This window comes from Ambystoma mexicanum, chromosome 7p, assembly GCF_040938575.1.
Source record: "Ambystoma mexicanum isolate Mex_15411 chromosome 7p, UKY_AmexF1_1, whole genome shotgun sequence".
NCBI classification, from domain to species: Eukaryota; Metazoa; Chordata; class Amphibia; order Caudata; family Ambystomatidae; genus Ambystoma; species Ambystoma mexicanum.
The window spans coordinates 71,473,607-71,491,682 of record NC_090939.1 but is presented as its reverse complement, the minus strand read 5'-3'; positions in this window follow the sequence as shown (position 1 = coordinate 71,491,682).

Sequence of the window (18,076 nt, the reverse complement as noted above, 5' to 3'; positions counted from 1 at the left end):
AATTCTGTGAGGATCGGTCATCGACATCTTTTTCCCACAATCTCAACATTTTTTGAAGCCGGATCGAGGAGTTGTCGGTTCCGACGAGGAAGCCATCGAGTATGGATCGAATAACTCGAGGTAAATAGGATTAATCTGACTAAGAACTGAGCAACGGTATTCCGAGGCACCGAGTAAGCGCGGAAAAACGGAACTGAGCAACGGACGCTGCGCGCAGCCTTTATAGGCAGGATGACGTCGAGCGTCGATACGGCGACTGTCGAGGGACATCGACTCGAGGGACGTCGACGCGCAGCGCCCTCTAGAGAAAAAAATTTCCGAGGCCAGCAGAGCTGGAAGGAGATATCTAAGATGAGGAATACGTCGGAGGACACAATCCCTTCGAAATGTATATTTAAAGCTAACAAGGTAGAGTATCTTGGTCATGAAATCACAGGGGAAGGGTCAAACCCAAGGAGAAGGCCATAGAAGCCATTTGTAAGATGGAAGTGCCAAGGTCAAAGGCAGATGCATTGTCTTTCCTTGGCCTGGTTGAGTTCTATGCAAAATTTGTCAGAGGGCTGTCTGACATGTCAAGAAATTTGAGAATGCTGACTCGGAAAGGTGTTACCTTTAAGTGGAATGATTTATGTAGGGAGGAGTTTGACAAGATTATGGATGCCATTGCCAATGCTCCCATTTTGAGTATATTTAAAGAAAGTAGACACTCATTACTGTTTGTAGATGCCAGTGAGTATGGTGTTGGAGCAGTCTTAATGCAGGAGGATCAGGAAGGTCTGCACACAATAGCGTTGGCATCTAGGTCGCTCAAAGGACCTGAGAATAGAAACTCTATAGTGGAAAAGGAGGCACTCGCGTGTGTCTGGGGAGTGGAAAAATTCAAAAGGTTCCTGTGGGGCAGGGAATTCACTTTGTGCACAGACCATAAGCCTTTGATTGGTATATTCACCAAGGGTGGTCTGGAGGGAGTTTCCAGGTGCATTATGAAATGGGTGACCTCTTTACAAGGATTACAATATAATATGCTACATGTCAAAGGTGAAACCAATGTAATTGCTGATGCCTTGTCCAGATCAGTGCTGAGAGAAACTTTGACTAAAGAGGAATTTTCAGGTCATGGGAGCGATGTTGAAATATTTCAGGTTCACGAGTCGATAAAGAAGGACAATTGGGACATTGCTTGTTCCGAGGATGATTTGTACCAGAGAGTGTTGGGTTTGGTGATGGAAGGTAAGACCAAGAGTTGCCTGGGTGACCTAGGTGGTTTTGCCAAGGTTAGAGATGAACTCTGGATTGATAAAGGGTATTTACATAGGGGTCATCAGATGGTGGTACCCCTCAAGATGAGGAAATTGGTAATTGATCAAGCTCATGTTGGGCACTTGGGACTAGCCAGGACCAAAGATTTGGTTAGGTCAGAGTTCTGGTGGCCTGGTGTGGACAGAGACACAGAAGAAGTAGTCAACGGTTGTAGTGATTGTTATGAAGGGAATAAGGGACTCAGAGTACAGAAAGTTCCCATGACCGTGAGGAGATCACCTACAGTTCCGTGGGATGAAGTTGCCTTGGACTTGTTAGGCCCTTTTAATATAAGAGGTGGGAGAGATACTTATGTATTGGTTGTCATGGATTTATTGTCTAAATGGCCTGAAGTATTTATACTGAAGGATATTTCCAGTGGTGGAATCATAAAACATATGGAGCAATTATTTTGGAGAGAAGTATTTCCCAGGAAATGTTTGTCAGATAATGGTGCTCAATTGGTGTCCAGGGAGTTTAGAGAGTTTCTGAGCAGTCATGGCATAGAACAAGTAAACACCTCTTTGTATCATCCCCAAACCAATGGGTGCGTAGAACGCTTCAACCGCACCCTCATGGATGCCATTAGAATTGCTGTGGCCACTGGAGGTGATTGGATAAGAACTGTAATGGAGAGGACATTTCAGTACAGATTAGCTCTGCATAGTGTTACAGGTGTGTCTCCTTTTGAGGTGCTGAGGGGAAGGAAGCCTAATTTGAATATGTGTCCTGGTTGGATGGGAAAATCAAAAGTAGTGGGAGTGAATGTGGAAAGTGTGAGAAAGAATATTTGAGTCAGGGGTCAAATCCAAAGAGCACTAAGACCAAAGGAATGCCTGTAGAGAGTTCAAACTTGAGGAAGGTGACTGGATTAAAATTAAACTGCCTACTAAAGTCTGCAAAGGTGCATCTCTATTTTCCCAGCCTAAACAGGTTGTGAAAGATTTGGGATCTTCTTTCCTTGTCAAAGGAGGTGGTATTTGGAACAAGGAGAGGATAGCACTTTGCAAGAAGTTTAATGGGACCAATGTAATTTAATATCATTGTTCCAGTAACCTATCCACTTTAACAACTGTTATTTCAGCAATGTTTTGTTTTTTTCATTACTTGTATAATTTTATACTTTGTTATTGTTCTGTTCTTTGATTTGGTGTGAAAGCAAGGGAGGTGTTAGGAGGTGCTTAGTACCAACTTGAGATCTCATCTCCCTGTGCAAGATTGTTGTCACTCATGGCATTGGGTATCTTAGTTACAAGGAAACCCTGGCTGTGTTGACTCAGTAAGGGTTCCAGATTCCAGGGGAGGTTGAGAGCTGAAGGAGAGAAGTGGTTCACTGCTGGGGGCCGTTCACATGGATGTATCTTTTCTGAATAAAACCTCTCAACTCATGTGAAGTCTCTAAAGTGTATTACAGAACCTTTTAACACACCACTCAGCTGACCACTCCTCTGAACGTTTGCAATATATTGATCACTTGCAATAACAAAAGTTGAAATGCATATTCATACATTTGAGTGCCATTATGGTCCAGAAGATAGCTCAGTGTGCTAAGCACTCATTACAGAGACCTTTGGTATTTTGCTGGATCACAGCAGCAAATTCTGAAAAGACCCAACTGACTCTTCCTTTCCTATGGGCCTCATTACGAGGTTGGTGGTGTGGGAAAAAAGTGGTGGTTATTTCATTTCTGCCACCTTTCACGCACCGCCAAATTACAAGTTTGGGGGAATTCCCACTGGCGGAATTAATGAGTGATAATTCCGCCGATTCTTGGAGGATGTACCACCAGCCTCAAGCTGGAGGTAAAACCTCCACTTTCCCTCAAAATATTGGCAGAATTACCACTCAGTAATTCCGCTGGTGTTAATCATGCCAAAAACCCCCAATGGAGTGCTATGGACTACAGAAAATGGGGATTTACACACCCTACCACCACTTGTAATCCTGTGGTAAACCTACAGGCCCAAGTGGCAGTAACGGTAGTTCCGTTTGGTGGTATTTTGGTGTATTTACAGCCGAAATACCCTCAAACTTGTAATGAGGTCTATGTTCGATGTTGATAAACTTGCGTGTTTTGATACTTAGGTGTTAGTAATACCCACTGTGCTATAAAACAACGCATCTGCATGTAATTGAGCTACCTATAAAAATAAACAAAACATCAGTGTGATTTACTTCTTGAGCTCTATTCCTTCTGGCGAGGGTTGTAGAAATAGAGGCAACCCCCAATGACAAGCACAAAGTTATTAGGTAACCAAATTTGAGGCTGTGGAACCGAAGTGCTAAGGCTCCCATTCTGGCATTGCCTCTTTCTACTTTCTACACTTGGGGGCTCATCAATGCACTGCCCGCCACACCTTGGCTGCACATCCTTGTGTGAGAACCGGTGAGGGATAACTTCAAACATGGGGTCCCCCGCGCGGCAACCATATCAGCTGTTTGTAAGAGGGACGAGGCCTGCGCTGATTGGCTGATCTCTACACTTCCTTGTGCAGGAGCACAGAGCCAGCAGTCGATTTCCGGCCCCCTGAAAGGGCCTCCCCTAAGGGCCAGGTCCCTCCCTCTCAGGCCCTGTCCGAACCTGGAGGAGCCAGAGGCCACCTCCCTACGCGTCTGAGCCACAACTATGGGTAAGCGCACTATACCTTTATCGTGCTCCTGTTGCACCAGCTGCCCTCCAACCATCAATACCTAGATGGGTTAACTTGTCTTGCGTACAGCGCCTCTCTCCACAAATATACACCCTTATCGCGGCCCTCCACCACGTGGACGCACCTTGACTTGATTGACCACCTTTTGCTGTCCCCCATCAGAAGAGACCAATGCCGTATTCCAGGATGGCCGCCGACACCAGATAGACGTGCGTCGACGGCGCTCCGGAGCCCTCCAGCTAAACTAAGGAGTTCCACCACCCCTAGTAGGCGAGTGGCTGAATATAACGATCGGCGCCCCCCCGCACCGGTGGACAACCGCAGCCGTAATTACGTCCAGTTAGGACGTGAAACTGAGGCACGAAGTCCAGAGGACACCAGAGGCCCACAGGAGGAGGGGGACACTACGGGCTGACTGGCATCGGTTCCGGCGGAGGAGGCGGGCTGGGCAAAGCAGGACTGCGGCCCCGCTCCCACCTCCCTAGACAACGAAAAGAGGGAGAAAGCATCAGGAGAGCGATCGGGAGCACGGCTGGGCGCCCGGCTGCCCCGTCGCCCAGCACGTGGGCCCGAGCACCTTCACATGAACACGGACAGCGGCTGGTGCAGAGTTCCTCAGGGAGACGGCGAGGCGGCCCCCGATTTCATACCGGGCCGGGAGGGGCCGCCAGACCTGACCGCAGAGAGGAGGCCCTGAGGCTCGGAGCATACTCAGCCGCGGAGGCTCGGCCCACGAAAAAGGCACACACCAGACCTAGGCCCAACCTGAACGGGCCCACAGCCGCCACCACCACGCACGCGGCGGGCAAGGACCCGGGTGCCTCCTGCCTGCGTCGGGGGTCGGCGGGCCCCCAGGTGAGAGGAGGAGGAGGACTCTCACTGCGGTAGCAGGCTCCCTGCCGGCTCCAGGAAGACGTCGGCCTACGGGCAACCCAGGTGACAAGGCGCGCAGAGTCCTTCTGGGAGGGAGACCAGGAGAGCGGCTGAGGGCAAGGAGCCCCGGTAATTCCAGCCCCGAGGAGCACTCCGGGTGGGCGCCCCTCACTCAGCGGAGACCCGGGGGGGGGGGGGAGTGGCCCCCCCTGCATGTTCTGTGGCTCCCTCTCCCGCTGCACGACCCGGCAGCCACGGCACCAAGCTGCAAATAAGAATAAACCCGGAGCGGGGGAAACGTGCAGCACATCTCGGTCCATTAACTGCCCTCAACTGATATAAACAGAGCACAATATACAGCGGCAGATAGACTTTACACTGGCCCTTAGAACTATCCATATCCACAAGGAGTCTTCTACTTCAAGTACGAAGCCCAACTAGACACTAAAGCGAGAGACACCAAGTGCACTGTGTTAGAGCCAAAACCAGAGTGATAGCACGAAGGGAAACGCTTACAGGCTCAGAGGGGCTCTCCAGCCAGGGCCTTGTTACTAAAGCAGAGACGCCCGGCCATCCACACCCGACTGAATCCCATAACCATGGCTGCCAAGAACAAGAGCAGGACAAACAAAAGTGGATTGCCGCAGGCTGTCACATCAGCCCCCTCGTAACTATGTGGGCGAATAAATACACCCATGAAGAGCGCAGGGGTACACAAGCGGGAACCACGGGACAGCAGCACCTCAAGAATTCTGACCTGGCAGCACAAATCTCACGCCAAGACCTGCGTGGGGAGATGCTCTCCCTTCAAACTTCATTGGGAAGAATATTCCAGGATCAATTCCAACTAATGAGATCAGATATAAACCAGGCAATGGCAGAAATCAAGCAGGAAATAGGGCAGCTGGGAGTGAGAACGGATCTCGTCGAAAAAGGCCTACAGGAGGTGGGCAGAGAAACAACGGAGAATAGCGAGGCAATTGAGAGACTGGACACGGCAACGCGAAACCTAGAAATCAGAATGGAAGACATGGAAAACAGGATTAGGAGCTGGATCAGGAGCGGGGGGCGGCCGGGCCGGGTATATCATCGGAAGCAGGAGCTGGGACGAGACCCAGGCTGTGGGAATGGACGGTTAGGGGAGAGGGGAAAAGGAGGAGACCCGCGCTGCGGGAGCCCACTGGGAAGGGAAAGGGAACAGAACCAGCAGTGGAAGGGAGGGCGGGGGTGGAAGAGGATTGACCTAAAGTGTGGACAATTATAAGGGGTGGTGGACAGAAAGGCTTTTTCTAGGAGGGGTGGAGGAGAGACGAGCAAACATCATGGATCGATAAGGACGAGGAAGCCTGGGGAGAGGAGGGAGATGGGAAGACCTAGTGGTAAGGCCTTCAGGGGTAGGGAGGGAGTTGGGGGGGAGAGTGTTAGGGGGGGAAGGAGGATCCTTCAGGTGCTGCCCAGGGGACAAAGTAGACATTGCAAAAGCAACCGGGAACTCGGAGCGGGGAGAACGAATGGAGGGCAAGTGTTGGGGGGACACACAGCAGGAGCAGGAGACAAATCACCATTCAATGGGTAACTCATAACGTCAGGGGTCTCAATTCCCCGCTGAAAAGGAAAAAGCTCGAGCAATTCACGAAAAGGGGGAAACCAGACTTTCTGTGGCTACAAGAAACATTTGCTCCGTAAAGATCAGAGCCGACTCAAGCTAAGGGGGTTCGACCAAGTGTTCCATGCATCGGGGCCCACAAAATCGGGAGGGGTGGCTCTGGCTATCATGAATTCGGTCAACTTTAGGGGGGAGGAGACCCTCAGAGACAAAGAGGGCAGATTCATAATAGTGAGAGGCAATACTGCGGACGCGACATAGATGATAGGGGTCATCTACGCACCCAATTCAGGGCAGGATTCCTTCCTGCGGGGCATCGTAGGAAAACTAGGAGAGTGTGCAAGGGGCCAGATAATCATAATGGGTGACTTAAACATAGCTTGGGATAGGGCCAAAGATAGATCAGGGGGGGGCAGGAGCACGGGCGGGGGAGCAGTGGCCTCGCCAGGGCTGAGGGACAAAATGGCAAGCGTGGGTCTGAGGGACGTCTGGAGGGAACTGAAAGGGAATGCGGAGGGTTACACAGTCCTCTCTGAAGTCCATGGGACACAGTCCAGAATAGACTATATCTGAGTTTCACCGAACTTGGTGGGAAGGGTCAAGGAGATAGAGGTGGGCCCCATGGGAATAGCAGACCACAAAATACTATCAATGCAGCTGGAACTGGAAAGAAGGAGAAGGGGTATATGGGGATTGAAATACCCAGAGTCCTTGTTGAGGGATCCCATAATAAAAGAGGAGATAGAGGGTAAGATGAGAGAGTTCTTCAACAATAATAAAAGGGGGGATACGGGAGAAGACATAAGGTGGGACGCATTGAAAGCCACAATGAGGGGGGAAATCATAGCAGTCAAAGCACAAAGACACAAGCAGCTGCTGGCCCTGGAGACCCGGCTGGAGGCAGAGGTCGAGGAAGCAAGGAACAAGGTAGCTGAGACCCCCAACAGACACAACCAGAGGGCATACAGGAGGGTGGTCGGTCAATTGGGGATCTTACGAACCAAAAAAGCGGAAAGGGCCCTACTCTATGTGAGACAAAAATGTTACACCAAAGGGAACAAGGCAGACGCCCTACTGACGCGCCTCCTCCGGGGAGCGATGTCGAGAAATATAATCATGGCTCTAAAGACAGAAACAGGCGAAAGGGTCACACGAACAGAAGACATTCAAGAAACCATGGCCAAATTCTATGAGACATTTTTCACATAACAAAACCCCCACACCCAAGCCCAGGAGGAATTCCTGGAAAAGATAGGCCAGCACAAAATAGATGGAGATGTCCAGATCGGTTTACATCAACAGATAACGCAGGATGAAGCGAGGGGGGTCATCAGGAAACTTCCCGCGGGCAAAGCCCCAGGCCCAGATGGGTACTCAGCATCTTTTTACAAGTCTTTTGCCGGGTTGCTGGTGCCACAATTGACCTACCTCTTTAACTCCTTTAAAGATAGAGGGCAAATAGCCTCATCCATGAAAGAAGCCAAGATCTCCCTGATCCTGAAAACGGGTAAGGACCCCCTGGAAAGATCATCCTATAGGCCGATAGCGCCCATCAATGTGGATGCTAAGATTTACATAAAGATCCTAGCCACTAGGCTAGAGGGGCTTCTCCCGGACCTGATACATCAGGACCAGGCGGGATTTATAAAAGGAAGGGAGACAGCGGATAATATAAGGAGGGTGGCACACCTTGTGGAAAAGGCAGAAAAAACCCACACTCTGGCAACCCTACTATCTCTAGATGCTGAAACCGCGTTCGACCGGGTAGAGTGGTCGTTCCTTTTTAAGGCTATGGAGAAAATGGGAGACTTGGAGGCGCTTATTTACAGATGGTCAAGGCAAACTACAAGGGGCCCCGAGCGAGAGTGGTTGTGAACGGTACGACATTGAGACCGTTCCAACTCCAAAGAGGGACAAAACAGGGGTGTCCCCTATTGCCTTTGCTCAATGCCATCTATTTAGAACCCCTCCTACAAGTTATTCGGGAGTTGGAGGGACTACAGGGAATCCCATACGGGTGTAGACAGCATAAAGTGGCGGCCTTTGCCGACGACATGCTGCTCGCCCTGACCAACCCCACAGAGTCAAGCAGGCAGAGTAGACTATTACTTGAGGAATTTGGGGAAGCGTTGGGTTTACATATAAACATGAACAAATCTGAGCTGATGGACCTGACGCTGCGGAAAGAGGAGCGGGAAGAGCTAAAAAGGTCAACACCATTCGCATGGCAGCCTGGGGGGATTACCTCGGCTCTCACAGGGTGGTACACGGCAAAGTAACCCCCCCCCCCATGAGAAGCATTAAAAAGGACCTCCACAAATGGCAGAATCTCCAGATCTCCTGGCTTGGGAGGCTGGCGGCAATAAAAATGGTCACACTGCCGAGAATGCTCTATCTATTTCAAGCTATCCCCCAAGTAGTTCCAGCAAGCTTCTTCAGGGAGCTCCAAGCCATAACAAACAAATTCATATGGGAGGGGAAAAGAGCAAGGGTAAGTAGGCAGCAACTCATGGCTCCAAGGAAAGAAGGGGCACCAGCCCTACCTAATTTCCGTCTATACTATGAGGCAACCCAGCTAAGGGTTATTAGGGAATGGCTCCATGAGGGGGAAGAAAAGCGCTGGGTTAAAATGGATAGGGTGGTCACAAAGCATGACTTGGGGGAGGTCCAGTGGCTACCTAAGCAACACCGACCAAAACACATGTATGAGAGTTCCATCACCAAACTAGTTGCGGATAACTGGGACAGGCTGGTCAAACATAAGGAAATCACAACTTACCCGTCCCCCTTCACACCTGTACTCAACAATAAAGAGTTTACTCCGGGCTGGAGAGGGGGACGTTCAGGAACTGGCGGGAAGGGGGTTGCCAGAGGATGAGGGACATGTTTATAGGGGGGGAAATCAGCTCCTTTGTGGACTGCAAGAGGGACTTCACAGTAGGGCAGGGTGAGAGACTGAGATATTCCCAACTGCGCCACTGGCTCCTACACCCCACGAATAAGAAGGCGGTCACTAGATCACCAACCCCCTTTGAGAAATTCTTAATGACTAACGAAAGCTCCAAAGGGCTAATCTCGCAGCTGTACAAGATTCTAGATGAAGCTACCCCTAGGCCACAGTGGGCATATATGGCAAGATGGGAACACATATTGGGCAGGGATATAGAGAAGAGGGAATGGGAGAAACTTTGGATAAAAATCCCCAAACTAGCGAGAGCCTCACAAACCCAGGAAGCCTGGTACAAAATACTCTATGGATGGCATTATACTCCAGCTCGCCTGCGCAGGATATACCCTGAGACAACGGGAATCTGCTGGAGAGGTTGTGGGCAGGCGGGCACAGCGGAACATATTTGGTGGAGGAGCCCAAAAATATTCCCGTTCTGGAAGGAAATTTGTCAAGCGCAAGAACAGGTGTTTGGATCAGGGTGAAGCATGCCCCGGGTTTGGACCTTTCTGGGCCTTCGGCCTGAAGAAGCGACAGGAGAGCCGAGAGGCAGAGAAAGAGCGCGGGTGATGCTTACTATAGCCGGAATGACAATTATAGCCCAGAGATGGAAAAGCTCAGACATACCGACGTTCCAAGACTGGTTGCGTAAAGTGTGGGAGATGGTGGCAATGGAATGTGCCACATATGTTATGTTTGTTGAAAAAGAATAAAAAAATAAATAAAAAAGAAGAGACCAACGCCATGCTCTCTTCTAGCTTCACTGCTTTTTCATTTACCACTGAAACTGTCTTTGCAGGCTTAGTCTTACTGCTGTCTGAACCACCTTGTACATCCAGCCAAATGATGCCTCACACATGTGGACCTGTAACTCAAATGTAGATGGCTTTCTCCTGCATTGCATTGCTACCTGCTGTATGCACTGTCTTTAAGGTGTGCCTAAATCTGTGCATCCTCCAATTTGTACTACCTTTTAGTGCTTTTGGCAAAATTTAAATATAGGTGGGCGCATATATGTGCATCCTCATGCCTTCTTCAGCTGCTAGGCCGCCTGGTGAATTTGATTGTACATCTCTCCACCTGCCCCTTTTTCACCCCCCTCCATGGCACTCTCCCTCTCTGCAATCTATTCCAACTGCTTCTCTATTACCTATCCCCACTCGCCCGCAAAGTCTGAAAGGAAATAGTTTCTTTTCTGTCCCCCCTCTAGACCTATGGACCTCCCATCTGATCTTTACCCTTTCCCTTATTCCTCTTCACCCATTAATGGCGGCACTAGATGGGAAGTACTCTTGGTGTACTTCTCATCCTCTAGGTGCATCATTCATGTCTATCGCAATGGCACTGTCATGGCCCAGGGTCCTCAACCCAATCTTTTTCTCTTTGACCAGCGCTTGCCAGCCCTCATCAACTTCTTACCTTCTCCTGCTACTCCTCTTTCCTCTCTCTTTGCACCTCCTTCACCACCTCCGACGGGTGTACCACCTCCCTGTAGCTCTCTTCAAAAAACCTTCAAAGGTGGTGACCGGCTACACTTAGCCACTCTGAATACTCGATCTGCTGTCAAACATTCTTCCGATATCTGCCTCCTTCTTGAAGACTTTGATCTCGACATCCTCACTCTCACGAGGTGTGGTTCAATGCCAGCTCAGTCACTGCTTTTGACTCCCTTCTTCCTGACGGCTACACTATCCTCTCCAAGCTTCGGTCCAACCGACCTGGTGGTGTAGTCCTGATCTTCCCTGAGTGTGTCCCTACCTCTCTCATGGTTTATAGTCATAATCTCGAATACAAATATGTCGAAAGTCATAATTTCGAAAAACTAAAGTCAAAAACAAAAATGTTTAAGTTCTTTTTTTTTGTTGATTTTTATTCGAAATGGGGGGGTTCCACCCCAAACCCCCCCCCTTTTTTATGTTTTACCCCCTTTTTTCACCACCGGAATCTCAAAAAAACATGTAAATAAAAGAAAAAAAATCGACATTTTTGTTTTCGACATTATTGCTTTGACATTATTGTAATTCGACATTTTGTTTTCGAGATTATGACTGGACACCCTCTCTCATACCTACCCAGCCCTACTACGCCTTTGAAAGTCTAGTCTGCAAGCTTGGTGTCGCTCCGACTCTCTCACCCTTGCCATAATCTACAAACCCCCTGGACCTGAGTCTGTCTTCCTTTCGAAATGGGCTGACTTCACTGCCTCTCTTCTGACCTCCACCTCTAAACTGCTCCTCCTTGGAGATTTCAACATCCACCTTGACTCCACTGTTCCTGCCTCTTCACTCTTCTGTGAGCTCTGTACCTCCCTCTACCTCACTATTCTCCCCTACGGCCCTACCCACTCTGCCGGTCACACTCTTGATGCCTTCATCCCCACTGATCGCCCACTCTCTAACCCTCCCACTATCCCTCTCTCCAGGTTTGACCACTCCCTCCTCTCCTCATCTGGGACCTCTCAGCTTCCTGACTGAGCCACTACCAGCACTGCCAGCCTCCTTCGCGATCAACCATCCAATGAAATGAGTGTCAGCTTCTGAGTTTTACTCCACCTTCATCCCTCCTCCTTCCCCTCCTCTTGACTCCCCACTGATCCCGTCCCTGCAAATCTTCATCTTGCTATCACTAACACTCTTGACATTCTTGCCCCTGTCATGAGTATCCTCCTGAAACCTGCCTACAAGCGTAACTGTTGCTACAACTCCGATCTAGCCGCTCTGAAACGCAACTTCAGAGTTGCCAATCGGAAGTGGCAGATCTTAGGCTCATCTTCTAAAAAAAAAACTGGCCTGTCACCTACTCCAAAGGAAATACTGTCTCTCTATCCGCTCCAAGAAGAGGGCCCACATCAGCCCTGGTATCTCTGGAGCACCTAACAGAGCTGAACTCTTCAATATCTGCAAGGAACTAGTCACTCTATCTGCAGTCACCACTTTGCCACTTCCTTCTCAGGCCCTCTGTGCTGTACTGGCCTCTCATTTCACCTCTAAAACTCAGGACATGCTGGCCTCCCTCTCTCTTCCTCCCCTTCCTTCATTCCTCCCCATGTCCCCCTGACTCCTTTGGTCTATCTTCCTTCACCACCCACCCTCTCCTACTTCTCACCTATCACTACTGATGAGATCTCTAGAGTTGTCCGCTCTATGAAGCTCTCATCCAAACAGCTGTCTCCCTGTTCTTCTAGATCCATTAAGGACAACATCTCTTCCCCCACCCCAGCTCTTGCTGACCTCTGCAACCACTCTTTAGCATCTGGCTCTTTCGCTTCCCCTCTCAAGCACTCCCTTGTGCACCTCCACCTAAAAAAGCCTTCAGCCAGCACCTCATGTCCACCTAACTGCTGCCCTATCTCTACTATACTCTTCATTGGGAAACTTCTGGAGAAGTTGGTCTTCCCCAACTGACCCAACACACTGAGCTTGCTGGTTGTTTACATGACCATCGATCTGGATTCTGAGCATTCAGAGGCATGGAAAGCGCTCTCCTGAATACCCGTGAAGAACTACTCGCAAATCTCAACTCTAACCCTCCTGCTATTCTCATTCTCCGTGACCTCCCTTCTGCCTTTGACATGGTCAACCATTCTATCCTCATAAAGCGGCTCCAAGATACTCTTGGTATCTTAGACCTGCAACTGGATTGGTTGACCTCCTTCCTCACTGACCACCCTTCCCAGGTGCTCCTGAGCTCCTTCTCCTCCTCCATCACTCTCTCTACATGTGGTGTTGCCCAGGGCTCTATCTTATTGCCTTGACTTTTCAACATCTACCTTGCACCCCTTGCTCACCTGATCTCTGTCTTCTCTCCTCATTTTCAGTGTTACGCAGATGACACAACTCTTCTCCAAGCTCCCCTTTTCCTCCTCCTCCTCTATCATCCCTGACTGCCTGTCTGCTATTCAGTCTTGGTGCACCTCCAATGATCTCTGTCTGAATGCCAGTAAGACAGAGATCTTTCCTATCAGGACTCCTGCTTCCCGTTTCCCTCCTGCACTCTGGCCGTCCTCAATGGGCTTCCCTCCCCCTCCTTCCACTGAGGCCAGAAGCCCTGGGGTCATCTTCGACTCCTCGCTCTCCTTTACTGCTCAAATCTTGGACCTTGCCAAGAAGGCCCACTTTCAACTTCACCTCCTTGGAGACATTCTCCCTTTCCTCACCTTCCCCCAGAAGCTCAATGTCTCTAGAGCTCTGGTCCTCTCCAGGTTAGATTACTGTTAACACCGTCTTCCTCAACCTGCCTCTTTCTTCGCTCCATCCTCTTCAACTAATCCAGAAAAGGGCTGCAAGACTTATCCTTGGCCTCAAGCCCCGGGGCCGTATCTCTCCAGCCCTAAAATCCCTCCACTGGCTCCCGGTTGTTGCAATTCAAGACCCTTTGCATCATCCACAAGGCCGTCTGGGTCCTGGGGACATGCTACCTGCAACTCTCTCTTACTAAATACTCTCCTTCTAGATCCCTTCGATCTTCTGGCTCCAATTCTCTGCTGATCAATCGTTTCTCCAAGCAGGCTGGTCCAGATCTCTCTCCTCAGCTGGCTCCCTCCTCTGGAACAGTCTCCCTCTCTCTCTCCGTCTTGAACCGGACCACCTCACGTTCTGCAAACAACCTAATACCTTTCCCTTCTTCTCCTCCTTCCCTCTCCCCCTCTCGTGCTAACCATCCCCTCTGTTGCTGAGATTGGCAGCCCTGTCCCTGAAGAGTCCAATAGGGTCCTGACCTTCTGCCCAATGTCCGCCAGCACCCCCCCTGCATTGCACTCTGCGCCACATCCACCAGTCGGGTGGTTCTGCTCAGGTGCCACCAGCACCCCCCAATCCCCCTTCAATGCCCTCTGGCCCACACCTGCCTTGGCTGGATTGTCTTCACAATGCACTTACCTGTTGGGCAGTTGACTTCCCTCAGAACGCCTCCACCCATGTACTTACCTGTTGCCACCCTCAACATGCACCTCTTGCACTTCCCCACTGGGGGGGCCCTAATAGCACTTACCACCCTCCCCCTCTCCTCTCCTCTCTCACTGCACTTGCACGTTCTGAATGTCACAGGCCTAGTAGGACCACTGTTTGCCTTATTATTTATTCATTCTCTTTTCCATTGTTTATTTACTCCCTTGTTCCCTTCCCTTTTTGCCTTGTGGCGCTTTGAAACTTTAGCGCCATGGCTGCCTCCAAAATCGGTCCGACTCCGGTCTGGTGAAGGGCTTAATTACCGGTCCAGTCCGAGGTCGGCGGGACCGGTAATTCCCCGTTCACCAGAGCCATTCCCCATTCCCATTTGAGCCCCCATAGGGCTCAATGGGAAGGCGGCAATAACGGTACCGCAAATTGTGGTACTGTTATTGAGCCTGGTATCCCTTTGTGGGTCCTGTCCATAACCAGGCGTTAACGGAGGGACCCGCAAAGGGACCTCGTAATAGGGCGCAAAGGGATTACCGGCACCGGTGTCATTACCGGTGCCCGGTATCCCTTTGCGCCCAGGTCGTAATGACCCCCACTGTCTTGTTGTACAAGCACCTTATAAATAACCAATACGTAAATAAAATAAATACATAAATTGCCACTGGATGATACAGTGATCAGGTGGAATTGTTCAGGCAATTTATCTGGTCTTTCTTGGTCTTTGCTTTCATGCAGGCCATTTGAGTGGAAGGGGTCCTAGACAGAAAAGAGACGACTCATTGCCATAGGCCTGTCATAGGTTGTTTTCAGGCTGATAAAAAAATGCATACATTTTTGTACAATTTCTAATGTTCTTCTGCACATCATAAATAACAAGTGTCTATGTTGGGTGTATTTAAAGCTTTAAAGCTTTAAAGTACAATGCATAAACCCGGGTGAGAGTTTTAGGCTTGCATTCATTAGTATTCTGGTACTTCTATACTTCCTTTTCCCGTAAATTTTGGGTTATTACTTGATTGTGCACTTTCTATGTCATGTCTACAAAACAGGGTGTTATTTTAGTACATGAAAGTCAAAGATTCACAAATATTTGCACCTGGTTACACGAACTGGAAAATAGTTGGATCAAGTACAGGAATTGCACACTGGGCTTAAATCCCAGCATCACCTTTTAACTAAGTGAGTGTCCATTCACACGGACGAAGGATAAATGGCACACTTTCTGCACAATTTACAAGGACAAGAGGGTAAGTGCACATTGTGCAGAATGTATGCTATTTGTAAGGACAAAGGATGAATAGCACACATTCTGCACAGTTCACACGGACAAAGAGGGTACGTGTAAATTGTGCACAACGTATGTTTATTTCTCCTCCAAGTCATGTGATGAGAAGGAGGCAGAGCGTTGTATTCTGTTTATTGAACCGCAAGTAAACATTCATTCTCATCCAAGAATAGGCCATAGCAATGCTCTTCAACACCTCCTTGTCACGTGACTTTTGAACATATTACGTCATAGGTCATCTCAAGAGGATGCAACTGGCAGGAGGGGAATCGTGCATTCTGTAAGCTGCTAATGTGGGGGCATAGGGCAAGAAAAAAAAACGGAGATGGGGAATATGGCCTAATTTAGAGGGGAATATGATGATTCATGAAGAGTTAACGGAATGGTAATGTAACGAAGAGGGGGTCTGTGGGCTAACAGGTGTCTAGAATGGGGTCCCTAGAGGGGGTTGGTGGGGTACATCTTAGTCTGGATCTGGAGGGAGGTATGGGGTGGGGGCACCTGGGTGTAGATCTGGAGGGAGGAATGAGGGCACCTGGGGTAGGATTTAGAGGGAGGCATAACACATCTGGAGAGAGGGAGGAACGTAGGGTGTGGAGCTGGAGGGAGGGATGGGGCACCTGGGCATGGAGCTGGAGGGAGGCATGAGGCACCTGGGCGTGGATCTGGAGGGATGATGGGGCACCTAGTTGTGGAGCTCATGGGAGTGATGAGGCATCTGGGTGCGGATCTGGAGGGAAGGATGGGACTCTGGCTGTGGATCTGGAGGAAGGGATGGGGCATCTGCATGTGGATCTGGAGATAAGAATGGGGGCACCTGGGTGTGGATATTGAAGAGAGGGATGGGTGCACCTTGGTATGGATCTGGAGGAAGGGATGAGGCATGTAGATGTGGATCTGGAGGGAGGATGAGGTATCTGAGTGTGGAGCTGGAGGGAGGCATGAGGCACCTGGGCGTGGATCTGGAGGGAGGCATTTGGGTGTGAATCTGGAGTGATGGATGGGGCACCTGGGTGTGGATCTGGAGGGAGGAATGGGACATCCGGGTGTGGATCTGGAGGGAGGAATGGGACATCTGGGTGTGGATCTGGAGGGAGGGATGAGGCATCTGGGTATAGATCTGGAGGGCGGGATGGGGCATCTGTGCGTGGCTCTGGAGGGAGGGATCGGCAACTGGGCGTGGAGCTGGAGGGAGGGATGGGCAACTGGGCGTGGATCTGGAGGGAGGCATCTGGGTGTGGATTTGGAGGGATGGATGGGGCACCTGGAGGGAGGGATGGGGTGTCTGGGTGTGGATCTGGAGGGAGGATGTGGGGCATCTAGGTGTGAATCTGAAGAAATGGATGAGGGCACCTTCGTTTGGATCGGGAATGAGTAATGAGGCAACATCGTGTGGATGTGGATGGATGGGGCATCTGGGTGTGGAGCTTGTGGGATGGAGGGATGGGTCATCTGCGTGTGGATCTGGATGGAGTGATGGGGCATCTGGTGTGGATCTGGAGGTAGGAATGGGGGCACCACAGTGTGGATAGTGATGAGAGGGATGGGGGCACCTTGGTATGGATCTGGAGGAAGGGATGAGACATCTGGGTGTGGATCTAGAGGAAGCGATGAGGCATCTAGGTGTGGATCTGGAGGAAGGGATGAGGCATCTGGAAGTGGATCTGGAGGTAGGGATGAGGCATCTGGGTATAGATTTGGAGGGAGGGATGGGGCATCTGTGTGTGGCTCTAGAGGGAGGGATGGGGTTCTGGGTGTGGATCTGGCGGGAGGGATAAGGCATCTGGGTGGGAGTCTGGAGGGAGAGATGGGGCTTGGTGTGTAGATCAGGAAAGAGGGAAGGGGCATCTAGGTGTGGCTCTGGCAGGAGGGATGGGGCTCTGGGTCTGGAGGGATGCATGAGGCATCTGGGTGTATATCTGGAGGGAACAATGGGGCATCTGTGTGTGGCTCTGGAGGGAGGGATGGGGCTCTGGGTGTAGATCTGGATGGAGGCATGAGGCACCTGGGTGTGGATCAGGAGGGAGGGTGGGGCATCTGGGTGTGGATCTAGAGCAAGGTTGTTGGTGCTCTGAGGGGCAAAAGGCGAGCCGAGATGAAGGGAGGAGGTGGCGAAGAGAGGAGAAGAGAGTGCTGGCCCGGGCGAAGGATTATGTGGACAGGTGCTGTGCAGGAGTTCCTCTCGGCGTGGGCAGCACAGCGGATTCCTGAACCCCTGATTAGCCGTGGGCCGCTGCTCAGAGGGCCATTGTGCGGAGTTACTTTCAAGGTTTGTCATCTCTGGACATATGTTTAGCAGGGGTTGCGGCAACACAGCCTGTCTGCCCCAAAAATCGTTCTTTTGAATTGCGAATGTCACCGAAGATGAACCTTTATCAACTGAGAAACTTAACCTTTGCAGTGCTTTTTTTCCTCGTCTCGAGACAAAGAAGAACAGCGGGAGCTCAGTTACGTTTACCTCTAAGCACAGTGCGGATTGATGAAAATGTCCATGCATTATACCATGTACATTGGACA